Raw genomic sequence first — 15,983 nt, forward strand, 5'->3', positions numbered from 1 at the left:
ATCATCCAGTTTGGGTGAAAAAATATTAGCTGAGATTTCTGGAGATTCTTAATTTTTGGAAGCTTGGCAACCCCTTTCAATGAAAGTGTTTCTCGCCAGTCACTGCTTAGGGCTACATCAAGAGGAAACAAAACATAGAGATAGAACTTGGAACTACTTTATTGTGTCAAGTTTCAAGGAGCTAGCACAAACCGTGTTGGATTTAGAGTTCCATATACATCTATCAATATAGGAGAAAACAGTGTGGAACGCCAAAATTCAAACTGTTACTGGAAACGAACGCTTCAACATAGAAGAACGAAATTTGGGGAACCAAGTGGGCTTAGTGTACTGATCATTACCTGAAAGTATCATCCAGTTTCGGTGAAAAAATATTTGCTGAGACTACTGGAGACTCGTAATTTTTGGAGGCTTGGCAACCCCTTTCAATGAAAGTGTTTCTCGCCAGTCACTGCTTAGGGCTACATCAAGAGGAAACATAACATAGAGAGAGAACGTGAAACTACTTTATTGTGTGAAGTTTCAAGAAGCTAGCACATACCGTGTTGGATGTAGATTTCCAAATACATCTATCAATATAGGAGAAAACAGTGTGAAACGCCAAAATTCAAACTGTTACTGGAAACGAACGCTTCGACATAGAAGAACGAAATTTGGGGAACCAAGTGGGCTTAGTGTACTGATCATTACCTGAAGGTATCATCCAGTTTGGGTGAAAAAATATTTGCTGAGATTTCTGGAGATTCTTAATTTTTGGAAGCTTGGCAACCCCTTTCAATGAAAGTGTTTCTCGCCAGTCACTGCTTAGGGCTACATCAAGAGGAAACATAACATAGAGAGAGAACTTGAAACTACTTTATTGTGTGAAGTTTCAAGAAGCTAGCACATACCGTGTTGGATGTAGAGTTCCAAATACATCTATCAATATAGGAGAAAACAGTGTGAAACGCCAAAATTCAAACTGTTACTGGAAACGAACGCTTCAACATAGAAGAACGAAATTTGGGGAACCAAGTGGGCTTAGTGTACTGATCATTACCTGAAGGTATCATCCAGTTTGGGTGAAAAAAATATTTGCTGAGATTTCTGGAGATTCTTAATTTTTGGAAGCTTGGCAACCCCTTTCAATGAAAGTGTTTCTCGCCAGTCACTGCTTAGGGCTACATCAAGAGGAAACATAACATAGAGAGAGAACGTGAAACTACTTTACTGTGTGAAGTTTCAAGAAGCTAGCCCAAACCGTGTTGGATTTAGAGTTCCAAATACATCTATCAATATAGGAGAAAACAGTGTGAAACGCCAAAATTCAAACTGTTACGGGAAACGAACGCTTCAACATAGAAGAACGAAATTTGGGGAACCAAGTGGGCTTAGTGTACTGATCATTACCTGAAAGTATCATCCAGTTTGGGTGAAAAAATATTAGCTGAGATTTCTGGAGATTCTTAATTTTTGGAAGCTTGGCAACCCCTTTCAATGAAAGTGTTTCTCGCCAGTCACTGCTTAGGGCTACATCAAGAGGAAACAAAACATAGAGATAGAACTTGGAACTACTTTATTGTGTCAAGTTTCAAGGAGCTAGCACAAACCGTGTTGGATTTAGAGTTCCATATACATCTATCAATATAGGAGAAAACAGTGTGGAACGCCAAAATTCAAACTGTTACTGGAAACGAACGCTTCAACATAGAAGAACGAAATTTGGGGAACCAAGTGGGCTTAGTGTACTGATCATTACCTGAAAGTATCATCCAGTTTCGGTGAAAAAATATTTGCTGAGACTACTGGAGACTCGTAATTTTTGGAGGCTTGGCAACCCCTTTCAATGAAAGTGTTTCTCGCCAGTCACTGCTTAGGGCTACATCAAGAGGAAACATAACATAGAGAGAGAACGTGAAACTACTTTATTGTGTGAAGTTTCAAGAAGCTAGCACATACCGTGTTGGATGTAGATTTCCAAATACATCTATCAATATAGGAGAAAACAGTGTGAAACGCCAAAATTCAAACTGTTACTGGAAACGAACGCTTCGACATAGAAGAACGAAATTTGGGGAACCAAGTGGGCTTAGTGTACTGATCATTACCTGAAGGTATCATCCAGTTTGGGTGAAAAAATATTTGCTGAGATTTCTGGAGATTCTTAATTTTTGGAAGCTTGGCAACCCCTTTCAATGAAAGTGTTTCTCGCCAGTCACTGCTTAGGGCTACATCAAGAGGAAACATAACATAGAGAGAGAACTTGAAACTACTTTATTGTGTGAAGTTTCAAGAAGCTAGCACATACCGTGTTGGATGTAGAGTTCCAAATACATCTATCAATATAGGAGAAAACAGTGTGAAACGCCAAAATTCAAACTGTTACTGGAAACGAACGCTTCAACATAGAAGAACGAAATTTGGGGAACCAAGTGGGCTTAGTGTACTGATCATTACCTGAAGGTATCATCCAGTTTGGGTGAAAAAAATATTTGCTGAGATTTCTGGAGATTCTTAATTTTTGGAAGCTTGGCAACCCCTTTCAATGAAAGTGTTTCTCGCCAGTCACTGCTTAGGGCTACATCAAGAGGAAACATAACATAGAGAGAGAACGTGAAACTACTTTACTGTGTGAAGTTTCAAGAAGCTAGCCCAAACCGTGTTGGATTTAGAGTTCCAAATACATCTATCAATATAGGAGAAAACAGTGTGAAACGCCAAAATTCAAACTGTTACGGGAAACGAACGCTTCAACATAGAAGAACGAAATTTGGGGAACCAAGTGGGCTTAGTGTACTGATCATTACCTGAAAGTATCATCCGGTTTGGGTGAAAAAATATTTGCTGAGATTTCTGGAGATCCTTAATTTTTGGAAGCTTGGCAACCCCTTTCAATGAAAGTGTTTCTCGCCAGTCACTGCTTAGGGCTACATCAAGAGGAAACAAAACATAGAGAGAGAACGTGAAACTACTTTATTGTGTCAAGTTTCAAGAAGCTAGCACAAACCGTGTTGGATTTAGAGTTCCATATACATCTATCAATATAGGAGAAAACAGTGTGAAACGCCAAAATTCAAACTGTTACTGGAAACGAACGCTTCAACATAGAAGAACGAAATTTGGGGAACCAAGTGGGCTTAGTGTACTGATCATTACCTGAAAGTATCATCCAGTTTCGGTGAAAAAATATTTGCTGAGACTACTGGAGACTCGTAATTTTTGGAGGCTTGGCAACCCCTTTCAATGAAAGTGTTTCTCGCCAGTCACTGCTTAGGGCTACATCAAGAGGAAACATAACATAGAGAGAGAATGTGAAACTACTTTATTGTGTGAAGTTTCAAGAAGCTAGCACATACCGTGTTGGATGTAGATTTCCAAATACATCTATCAATATAGGAGAAAACAGTGTGAAACGCCAAAATTCAAACTGTTACTGGAAACGAACGCTTCAACATAGAAGAACGAAATTTGGGGAACCAAGTGGGCTTAGTGTACTGATCATTACCTGAAGGTATCATCCAGTTTGAGTGAAAAAATATTTGCTGAGATTTCTGGAGATTCTTAATTTTTGGAAGCTTGGCAACCCCTTTCAATGAAAGTGTTTCTCGCCAGTCACTGCTTAGGGCTACATCAAGAGGAAACATAACATAGAGAGAGAACTTGAAACTACTTTATTGTGTGAAGTTTCAAGAAGCTAGCACATACCGTGTTGGATGTAGAGTTCCAAATACATCTATCAATATAGGAGAAAACAGTGTGAAACGCCAAAATTCAAACTGTTACTGGAAACGAACGCTTCAACATAGAAGAACGAAATTTGGGGAACCAAGTGGGCTTAGTGTACTGAACATTACCTGAAGGTATCATCCAGTTTGGGTGAAAAAAATATTTGCTGAGATTTCTGGAGATTCTTAATTTTTGGAAGCTTGGCAACCCCTTTCAATGAAAGTGTTTCTCGCCAGTCACTGCTTAGGGCTACATCAAGAGGAAACATAACATAGAGAGAGAACGTAAAACTACTTCATTGTGTGAAGTTTCAAGAAGCTAGCACATACCGTGTTGGATGTAGATTTCCAAATACATCTATCAATATAGGAGAAAACAGTGTGAAACGCCAAAATTCAAACTGTTACTGGAAACGAACGCTTCAACATAGAAGAACGAAATTTGGGGAACCAAGTGGGCTTAGTGTACTGATCATTACCTGAAGGTATCATCCAGTTTGGGTGAAAAAATATTTGCTGAGATTTCTGGAGATTCTTAATTTTTGGAAGCTTGGCAACCCCTTTCAATGAAAGTGTTTCTCGCCAGTCACTGCTTAGGGCTACATCAAGAGGAAACAAAATATAGAGATAGAAGTTGAAACTACTTTATAGTTCAAGTTTCAAGAAGCTAGCACAAACCGTGTTGGATTTAGAGTTCCAAATACATCTATCAATATAGGAGAAAACAGTGTGAAACGCCAAAATTCAAACTGTTACTGGAAACGAACGCTTCAACATAGAAGAACGAAATTTGGGGAACCAAGTGGGCTTAGTGTACTGATCATTACCTGAAGGTATCATCCAGTTTGGGTGAAAAAATATTTGCTGAGATTTCTGGAGATTCTTAATTTTTGGAAGCTTGGCAACCCCTTTCAATGAAAGTGTTTCTCGCCAGTCACTGCTTAGGGATACATCAAGAGGAAACAAAATATAGAGATAGAAGTTGAAACTACTTTATAGTTCAAGTTTCAAGAAGCTAGCACAAACCGTGTTGGATTTAGAGTTCCAAATACATCTATCAATATAGGAGAAAACACTGTGAAACGCCAAAATTCAAACTGTTACTGGAAACGAACGCTTCAACATAGAAGAACGAAATTTGGGGAACCAAGTGGGCTTAGTGTACTGATCATTACCTGAAGGTATCATCCAGTTTGGGTGAAAAAATATTTGCTGAGATTTCTGGAGATTCTTAATTTTTGGAAGCTTGGCAACCCCTTTCAATGAAAGTGTTTCTCGCCAGTCACTGCTTAGGGCTACATCAAGAGGAAACAAAATATAGAGATAGAAGTTGAAACTACTTTATAGTTCAAGTTTCAAGAAGCTAGCACAAACCGTGTTGGATTTAGAGTTCCAAATACATCTATCAATATAGGAGAAAACAGTGTGAAACGCCAAAATTCAAACTGTTACTGGAAACGAACGCTTCAACATAGAAGAACTAAATTTGGGGAACCAAGTGGGCTTAGTGTACTGATCATTACCTGAAGGTATCATCCAGTTTGGGTGAAAAAATATTTGCTGAGATTTCTGGAGATTCTTAATTTTTGGAAGCTTGGCAACCCCTTTCAATGAAAGTGTTTCTCGCCAGTCACTGCTTAGGGCTACATCAAGAGGAAACATAACATAGAGAGAGAACGTGAAACTACTTTATTGTGTGAAGTTTCAAGAAGCTAGCACATACCGTGTTGGATTTAGAGTTCCATATACATCTATCAATATAGGAGAAAACAGTGTGAAACGCCAAAATTCAAACTGTTACTGGAAACGAACGCTTCAACATAGAAGAACGAAATTTAAGGAACCAAGTGTGCTTAGTGTACTGATCATTACCTGAAGGTATCATCCAGTTTGGGTGAAAAAATATTTGCTGAGATTTCTGGAGATTCTTAATTTTTGGAAGCTTGGCAACCCCTTTCAATGAAAGTGTTTCTCGCCAGTCACTGCTTAGGGCTACATAAAGAGGAAACATAACATAGAGAGAGAACGTGAAACTACTTAACTGTGTGAAGTTTCAAGAAGCTAGCACAAACCGTGTTGGATTTAGAGTTCCAAATACATCTATCAATATAGGAGAAAACAGTGTGAAACGCCAAAATTCAAACTGTTACTGGAAACGAACGCTTCAACATAGAAGAACAAAATTTGGGGAACCAAGTGGGCTTAGTGTACTGATCATTACCTGAAAGTATCATCCGGTTTGGGTGAAAAAATATTTGCTGAGATTTCTGGAGATTCTTAATTTTTGGAAGCTTGGCAACCCCTTTCAATGAAAGAGTTTCTCGCCAGTCACTGCTTAGGGCAACATCAAGAGGAAACAAAACATAGAGATAGAAGTTGAAACTACTTTATTGTGTCAAGTTTCAAGGAGCTAGCACAAACCGTGTTGGATTTAGAGTTCCATATACATCTATCATTATAGGAGAAAACAGTGTGGAACGCCAAAATTCAAACTGTTACTGGAAACGAACGCTTCAACATAGAAGAATGAAATTTGGGGAACCAAGTGGGCTTAGTGTACTGAACATTACCAGAAAGTATCATCCAGTTTGGGTGAAAAAATATTTGCTGAGATTTCTGGAGACTCGTAATTTTTGGAAGCTTGGCAACCCCTTTCAATGAAAGTGTTTCTCGCCAGTCACTGCTTAGGGCTACATAAAGAGGAAACATTACATAGAGAGAGAACGTGAAACTACTTTACTGTGTGAAGTTTCAAGAAGCTAGCACAAACCGTGTTGGATTTAGAGTTCCAAATACATCTATCAATATAGGAGAAAACAGTGTGAAACGCCAAAATTCAAACTGTTACTGGAAACCAACGCTTCAAAATAGAAGATCGAAATTTGGGGAAACAAGTGGGCTTAGTGTACTGATCATTACCTGAAAGTATCATCCGGTTTGGGTGAAAAAATATTTGCTGAGATTTCTGGAGATTCTTAATTTTTGGAAGCTTGGCAAACCCTTTCAATGAAAGTGTTTCTCGCCAGTCACTGCTTAGGGCTACATCAAGAGGAAACATAACATAGAGAGAGAACGTAAAACTACTTCATTGTGTGAAGTTTCAAGAAGCTAGCACATACCGTGTTGGATGTAGATTTCCAAATACATCTATCAATATAGGAGAAAACAGTGTGAAACGCCAAAATTCAAACTGTTACTGGAAACGAACTCTTCAACATAGAAGAACTAAATTTGGGGAACCAAGTGGGCTTAGTGTACTGATCATTACCTGAAGGTATCATCCAGTTTGGGTGAAAAAATATTTGCTGAGATTTCTGGAGATTCTTAATTTTTGGAAGCTTGGCAACCCCTTTCAATGAAAGTGTTTCTCGCCAGTCACTGCTTAGGGCTACATCAAGAGGAAACATAACATAGAGAGAGTACGTGAAACTACTTTACTGTGTGAAGTTTCAAGAAGCTAGCCCAAACCGTGTTGGATTTAGAGTTCCAAATACATCTATCAATATAGGAGAAAACAGTGTGAAACGCCAAAATTCAAACTGTTACTGGAAACGAACGCTTCAACATAGAAGAACGAAATTTGGGGAACCAAGTGGGCTTAGTGTACTGATCATTACCTGAAAGTATCATCCGGTTTGGGTGAAAAAATATTTGCTGAGATTTCTGGAGATCCTTAATTTTTGGAAGCTTGGCAACCCCTTTCAATGAAAGTGTTTCTCGCCAGTCACTGCTTAGGGCTACATCAAGAGGAAACAAAATATAGAGATAGAAGTTGAAACTACTTTATAGTTCAAGTTTCAAGAAGCTAGCACAAACCGTGTTGGATTTAGAGTTCCAAATACATCTATCAATATAGGAGAAAACAGTGTGAAACGCCAAAATTCAAACTGTTACTGGAAACGAACGCTTCAACATAGAAGAACGAAATTTGGGGAACCAAGTGGGCTTAGTGTACTGATCATTACCTGAAGGTATCATCCAGTTTGGGTGAAAAAATATTTGCTGAGATTTCTGGAGATTCTTAATTTTTGGAAGCTTGGCAACCCCTTTCAATGAAAGTGTTTCTCGCCAGTCACTGCTTAGGGCTACATCAAGAGGAAACATAACATAGAGAGAGAACTTGAAACTACTTTATTGTGTGAAGTTTCAAGAAGCTAGCACATACCGTGTTGGATGTAGAGTTCCAAATACATCTATCAATATAGGAGAAAACAGTGTGAAACGCCAAAATTCAAACTGTTACTGGAAACGAACGCTTCAACATAGAAGAACGAAATTTGGGGAACCAAGTGGGCTTAGTGTACTGATCATTACCTGAAGGTATCATCCAGTTTGGGTGAAAAAAATATTTGCTGAGATTTCTGGAGATTCTTAATTTTTGGAAGCTTGGCAACCCCTTTCAATGAAAGTGTTTCTCGCCAGTCACTGCTTAGGGCTACATCAAGAGGAAACATAACATAGAGAGAGAACGTGAAACTACTTTACTGTGTGAAGTTTCAAGAAGCTAGCCCAAACCGTGTTGGATTTAGAGTTCCAAATACATCTATCAATATAGGAGAAAACAGTGTGAAACGCCAAAATTCAAACTGTTACGGGAAACGAACGCTTCAACATAGAAGAACGAAATTTGGGGAACCAAGTGGGCTTAGTGTACTGATCATTACCTGAAAGTATCATCCAGTTTGGGTGAAAAAATATTAGCTGAGATTTCTGGAGATTCTTAATTTTTGGAAGCTTGGCAACCCCTTTCAATGAAAGTGTTTCTCGCCAGTCACTGCTTAGGGCTACATCAAGAGGAAACAAAACATAGAGATAGAACTTGGAACTACTTTATTGTGTCAAGTTTCAAGGAGCTAGCACAAACCGTGTTGGATTTAGAGTTCCATATACATCTATCAATATAGGAGAAAACAGTGTGGAACGCCAAAATTCAAACTGTTACTGGAAACGAACGCTTCAACATAGAAGAACGAAATTTGGGGAACCAAGTGGGCTTAGTGTACTGATCATTACCTGAAAGTATCATCCAGTTTCGGTGAAAAAATATTTGCTGAGACTACTGGAGACTCGTAATTTTTGGAGGCTTGGCAACCCCTTTCAATGAAAGTGTTTCTCGCCAGTCACTGCTTAGGGCTACATCAAGAGGAAACATAACATAGAGAGAGAACGTGAAACTACTTTATTGTGTGAAGTTTCAAGAAGCTAGCACATACCGTGTTGGATGTAGATTTCCAAATACATCTATCAATATTGGAGAAAACAGTGTGAAACGCCAAAATTCAAACTGTTACTGGAAACGAACGCTTCGACATAGAAGAACGAAATTTGGGGAACCAAGTGGGCTTAGTGTACTGATCATTACCTGAAGGTATCATCCAGTTTGGGTGAAAAAATATTTGCTGAGATTTCTGGAGATTCTTAATTTTTGGAAGCTTGGCAACCCCTTTCAATGAAAGTGTTTCTCGCCAGTCACTGCTTAGGGCTACATCAAGAGGAAACATAACATAGAGAGAGAACTTGAAACTACTTTATTGTGTGAAGTTTCAAGAAGCTAGCACATACCGTGTTGGATGTAGAGTTCCAAATACATCTATCAATATAGGAGAAAACAGTGTGAAATGCCAAAATTCAAACTGTTACTGGAAACGAACTCTTCAACATAGAAGAACGAAATTTGGGGAACCAAGTGGGCTTAGTGTACTGAACATTACCTGAAGGTATCATCCAGTTTGGGTGAAAAAATATTTGCTGAGATTTCTGGAGATTCTTAATTTTTGGAAGCTTGGCAACCCCTTTCAATGAAAGTGTTTCTCGCCAGTCACTGCTTAGGGCTACATCAAGAGGAAACATAACATAGAGAGAGAACGTAAAACTACTTCATTGTGTGAAGTTTCAAGAAGCTAGCACATACCGTGTTGGATGTAGATTTCCAAATACATCTATCAATATAGGAGAAAACAGTGTGAAACGCCAAAATTCAAACTGTTACTGGAAACGAACGCTTCAACATAGAAGAACGAAATTTGGGGAACCAAGTGGGCTTAGTGTACTGATCATTACCTGAAAGTATCATCCGGTTTGGGTGAAAAAATATTTGCTGAGATTTCTGGAGATTCTTAATTTTTGGAAGCTTGGCAACCCCTTTCAATGAAAGAGTTTCTCGCCAGTCACTGCTTAGGGCAACATCAAGAGGAAACAAAACATAGAGATAGAAGTTGAAACTACTTTATTGTGTCAAGTTTCAAGAAGCTAGCACAAACCGTGTTGGATTTAGAGTTCCATATACATCTATCAATATAGGAGAAAACAGTGTGAAACGCCAAAATTCAAACTGTTACTGGAAACGAACGCGTCAACATAGAAGAACGAAATTTGGGGAACCAAGTGGGCTTAGTGTACTGATCATTACCTGAAAGTATCATCCAGTTTGGGTGAAAAAATATTTGCTGAGATTTCTGGAGATTCTTAATTTTTGGAAGCTTGGCAACCCCTTTCAATGAAAGTGTTTCTCGCCAGTCACTGCTTAGGGCTACATCAAGAGGAAACAAAACATAGAGATAGAACTTGAAACTACTTTATTGTGTCAAGTTTCAAGGAGCTAGCACAAACCGTGTTGGATTTAGAGTTCCATATACATCTATCAATATAGGAGAAAACAGTGTGGAACGCCAAAATTCAAACTGTTACTGGAAACGAACGCTTCAACATAGAAGAACGAAATTTGGGGAACCAAGTGGGCTTAGTGTACTGATCATTACCTGAAAGTATCATCCAGTTTGGGTGAAAAAATATTTGCTGAGACTACTGGAGACTCGTAATTTTTGGAGGCTTGGCAACCCCTTTCAATGAAAGTGTTTCTCGCCAGTCACTGCTTAGGGCTACATCAAGAGGAAACATAACATAGAGAGAGAACGTGAAACTACTTTATTGTGTGAAGTTTCAAGAAGCTAGCACATACCGTGTTGGATGTAGACTTCCAAATACATCTATCAATATAGGAGAAAACAGTGTAAAACGCCAAAATTCAAACTGTTACTGGAAATGAACGCTTCAACATAGAAGAATGAAATTTGGGGAACCAAGTGGGCTTAGTGTACTGAACATTACCAGAAAGTATCATCCAGTTTGGGTGAAAAAATATTTGCTGAGATTTCTGGAGACTCGTAATTTTTGGAAGCTTGGCAACCCCTTTCAATGAAAGTGTTTCTCGCCAGTCACTGCTTAGGGCTACATCAAGAGGAAACATAACATAGAGAGAGTACGTGAAAATACTTTACTGTGTGAAGTTTCAAGAAGCTAGCCCAAACCGTGTTGGATTTAGAGTTCCAAATACATCTATCAATATAGGAGAAAACAGTGTGAAACGCCAAAATTCAAACTGTTACTGGAAACGAACGCTTCAACATAGAAGAACGAAATTTGGGGAACCAAGTGGGCTTAGTGTACTGATCATTACCTGAAAGTATCATCCGGTTTGGGTGAAAAAATATTTGCTGAGATTTCTGGAGATTCTTAATTTTTGGAAGCTTGGCAACCCCTTTCAATGAAAGTGTTTCTCGCCAGTCACTGCTTAGGGCTACATCAAGAGGAAACATAACATAGAGAGAGAACGTAAAACTACTTCATTGTGTGAAGTTTCAAGAAGCTAGCACATACCGTGTTGGATGTAGATTTCCAAATACATCTATCAATATAGGAGAAAACAGTGTGAAACGCCAAAATTCAAACTGTTACTGGAAACGAACTCTTCAACATAGAAGAACTAAATTTGGGGAACCAAGTGGGCTTAGTGTACTGATCATTACCTGAAGGTATCATCCAGTTTGGGTGAAAAAATATTTGCTGAGATTTCTGGAGATTCTTAATTTTTGGAAGCTTGGCAACCCCTTTCAATGAAAGTGTTTCTCGCCAGTCACTGCTTAGGGCTACATCAAGAGGAAACATAACATAGAGAGAGTACGTGAAACTACTTTACTGTGTGAAGTTTCAAGAAGCTAGCCCAAACCGTGTTGGATTTAGAGTTCCAAATACATCTATCAATATAGGAGAAAACAGTGTGAAACGCCAAAATTCAAACTGTTACTGGAAACGAACGCTTCAACATAGAAGAACGAAATTTGGGGAACCAAGTGGGCTTAGTGTACTGATCATTACCTGAAAGTATCATCCGGTTTGGGTGAAAAAATATTTGCTGAGATTTCTGGAGATCCTTAATTTTTGGAAGCTTGGCAACCCCTTTCAATGAAAGTGTTTCTCGCCAGTCACTGCTTAGGGCTACATCAAGAGGAAACAAAACATAGAGATAGAAGTTGAAACTACTTTATTGTGTCAAGTTTCAAGAAGCTAGCACAAACCGTGTTGGATTTAGAGTTCCATATACATCTATCAATATAGGAGAAAACAGTGTGAAACGCCAAAATTCAAACTGTTACTGGAAACGAACGCTTCAACATAGAAGAACGAAATTTGGGGAACCAAGTGGGCTTAGTGTACTGATCATTACCTGAAGGTATCATCCAGTTTGGGTGAAAAAATATTTGCTGAGATTTCTGGAGATTCTTAATTTTTGGAAGCTTGGCAACCCCTTTCAATGAAAGTGTTTCTCGCCAGTCACTGCTTAGGGCTACATCAAGAGGAAACAAAATATAGAGATAGAAGTTGAAACTACTTTATAGTTCAAGTTTCAAGAAGCTAGCACAAACCGTGTTGGATTTAGAGTTCCAAATACATCTATCAATATAGGAGAAAACAGTGTGAAACGCCAAAATTCAAACTGTTACTGGAAACGAACGCTTCAACATAGAAGAACGAAATTTGGGGAACCAAGTGGGCTTAGTGTACTGATCATTACCTGAAGGTATCATCCAGTTTGGGTGAAAAAATATTTGCTGAGATTTCTGGAGATTCTTAATTTTTGGAAGCTTGGCAACCCCTTTCAATGAAAGTGTTTCTCGCCAGTCACTGCTTAGGGCTACATCAAGAGGAAACATAACATAGAGAGAGAACTTGAAACTACTTTATTGTGTGAAGTTTCAAGAAGCTAGCACATACCGTGTTGGATGTAGAGTTCCAAATACATCTATCAATATAGGAGAAAACAGTGTGAAACGCCAAAATTCAAACTGTTACTGGAAACGAACGCTTCAACATAGAAGAACGAAATTTGGGGAACCAAGTGGGCTTAGTGTACTGATCATTACCTGAAGGTATCATCCAGTTTGGGTGAAAAAAATATTTGCTGAGATTTCTGGAGATTCTTAATTTTTGGAAGCTTGGCAACCCCTTTCAATGAAAGTGTTTCTCGCCAGTCACTGCTTAGGGCTACATCAAGAGGAAACATAACATAGAGAGAGAACATGAAACTACTTTACTGTGTGAAGTTTCAAGAAGCTAGCCCAAACCGTGTTGGATTTAGAGTTCCAAATACATCTATCAATATAGGAGAAAACAGTGTGAAACGCCAAAATTCAAACTGTTACGGGAAACGAACGCTTCAACATAGAAGAACGAAATTTGGGGAACCAAGTGGGCTTAGTGTACTGATCATTACCTGAAAGTATCATCCGGTTTGGGTGAAAAAATATTTGCTGAGATTTCTGGAGATCCTTAATTTTTGGAAGCTTGGCAACCCCTTTCAATGAAAGTGTTTCTCGCCAGTCACTGCTTAGGGCTACATCAAGAGGAAACAAAACATAGAGATAGAAGTTGAAACTACTTTATTGTGTCAAGTTTCAAGAAGCTAGCACAAACCGTGTTGGATTTAGAGTTCCATATACATCTATCAATATAGGAGAAAACAGTGTGAAACGCCAAAATTCAAACTGTTACTGGAAACGAACGCGTCAACATAGAAGAACGAAATTTGGGGAACCAAGTGGGCTTAGTGTACTGATCATTACCTGAAAGTATCATCCAGTTTGGGTGAAAAAATATTTGCTGAGATTTCTGGAGATTCTTAATTTTTGGAAGCTTGGCAACCCCTTTCAATGAAAGTGTTTCTCGCCAGTCACTGCTTAGGGCTACATCAAGAGGAAACAAAACATAGAGATAGAACTTGAAACTACTTTATTGTGTCAAGTTTCAAGGAGCTAGCACAAACCGTGTTGGATTTAGAGTTCCATATACATCTATCAATATAGGAGAAAACAGTGTGGAACGCCAAAATTCAAACTGTTACTGGAAACGAACGCTTCAACATAGAAGAACGAAATTTGGGGAACCAAGTGGGCTTAGTGTACTGATCATTACCTGAAGGTATCATCCAGTTTGGGTGAAAAAATATTTGCTGAGATTTCTGGAGATTCTTAATTTTTGGAAGCTTGGCAACCCCTTTCAATGAAAGTGTTTCTCGCCAGTCACTGCTTAGGGCTACATCAAGAGGAAACATAACATAGAGAGAGAACGTGAAACTACTTTATTGTGTGAAGTTTCAAGAAGCTAGCACATACCGTGTTGGATGTAGATTTCCAAATACATCTATCAATATAGGAGAAAACAGTGTGAAACGCCAAAATTCAAACTGTTACTGGAAACGAACTCTTCAACATAGAAGAACGAAATTTGGGGAACCAAGTGGGCTTAGTGTACTGAACATTACCTGAAGGTATCATCCAGTTTGGGTGATAAAATATTTGCTGAGATTTCTGGAGATTCTTAATTTTTGGAAGCTTGGCAACCCCTTTCAATGAAAGTGTTTCTCGCCAGTCACTGCTTAGGGCTACAACAAGAGGAAACATAACATAGAGAGAGAACGTAAAACTACTTCATTGTGTGAAGTTTCAAGAAGCTAGCACATACCGTGTTGGATGTAGATTTCCAAATACATCTATCAATATAGGAGAAAACAGTGTGAAACGCCAAAATTCAAACTGTTACTGGAAACGAACGCTTCAACATAGAAGAACGAAATTTGGGGAACCAAGTGGGCTTAGTGTACTGATCATTACCTGAAGGTATCATCCAGTTTGGGTGAAAAAATATTTGCTGAGATTTCTGGAGATTCTTAATTTTTGGAAGCTTGGCAACCCCTTTCAATGAAAGTGTTTCTCGCCAGTCACTGCTTAGGGCTACATCAAGAGGAAACAAAATATAGAGATAGAAGTTGAAACTACTTTATAGTTCAAGTTTCAAGAAGCTAGCACAAACCGTGTTGGATTTAGAGTTCCAAATACATCTATCAATATAGGAGAAAACAGTGTGAAACGCCAAAATTCAAACTGTTACTGGAAACGAACGCTTCAACATAGAAGAACGAAATTTGGGGAACCAAGTGGGCTTAGTGTACTGATCATTACCTGAAGGTATCATCCAGTTTGGGTGAAAAAATATTTGCTGAGATTTCTGGAGATTCTTAATTTTTGGAAGCTTGGCAACCCCTTTCAATGAAAGTGTTTCTCGCCAGTCACTGCTTAGGGATACATCAAGAGGAAACAAAATATAGAGATAGAAGTTGAAACTACTTTATAGTTCAAGTTTCAAGAAGCTAGCACAAACCGTGTTGGATTTAGAGTTCCAAATACATCTATCAATATAGGAGAAAACAGTGTGAAACGCCAAAATTCAAACTGTTACTGGAAACGAACGCTTCAACATAGAAGTACGAAATTTGGAAAACCAAGTGGGCTTAGTGTACTGATCATTACCTGAAGGTATCATCCAGTTTGGGTGAAAAAATATTTGCTGAGATTTCTGGAGATTCTTAATTTTTGGAAGCTTGGCAACCCCTTTCAATGAAAGTGTTTCTCGCCAGTCACTGCTTAGGGCTACATCAAGAGGAAACAAAATATAGAGATAGAAGTTGTAACTACTTTATAGTTCAAGTTTCAAGAAGCTAGCACAAACCGTGTTGGATTTAGAGTTCCAAATACATCTATCAATAGAGGAGAAAACAGTGTGAAACGCCAAAATTCAAACTGTTACTGGAAACGAACGCTTCAACATAGAAGAACGAAATTTGGGGAACCAAGTGGGCTTAGTGTACTGATCATTACCTGAAGGTATCATCCAGTTTGGGAGAAAAAATATTTGCTGAGATTTCTGGAGATTCTTAATTTTTGGAAGCTTGGCAACCCCTTTCAATGAAAGTGTTTCTCGCCAGTCACTGCTTAGGGATACATCAAGAGGAAACAAAATATAGAGATAGAAGTTGAAACTACTTTATAGTTCAAGTTTCAAGAAGCTAGCACAAACCGTGTTGGATTTAGAGTTCCAAATACATCTATCAATATAGGAGAAAACAGTGTGAAACGCCAAAATTCAAACTGTTACTGGAAACGAACG

Source organism: Spermophilus citellus (genome assembly GCF_964194105.1).
Source record: "Spermophilus citellus genome assembly, chromosome: X".
In the NCBI taxonomy this organism is placed as follows: domain Eukaryota; kingdom Metazoa; phylum Chordata; class Mammalia; order Rodentia; family Sciuridae; genus Spermophilus; species Spermophilus citellus.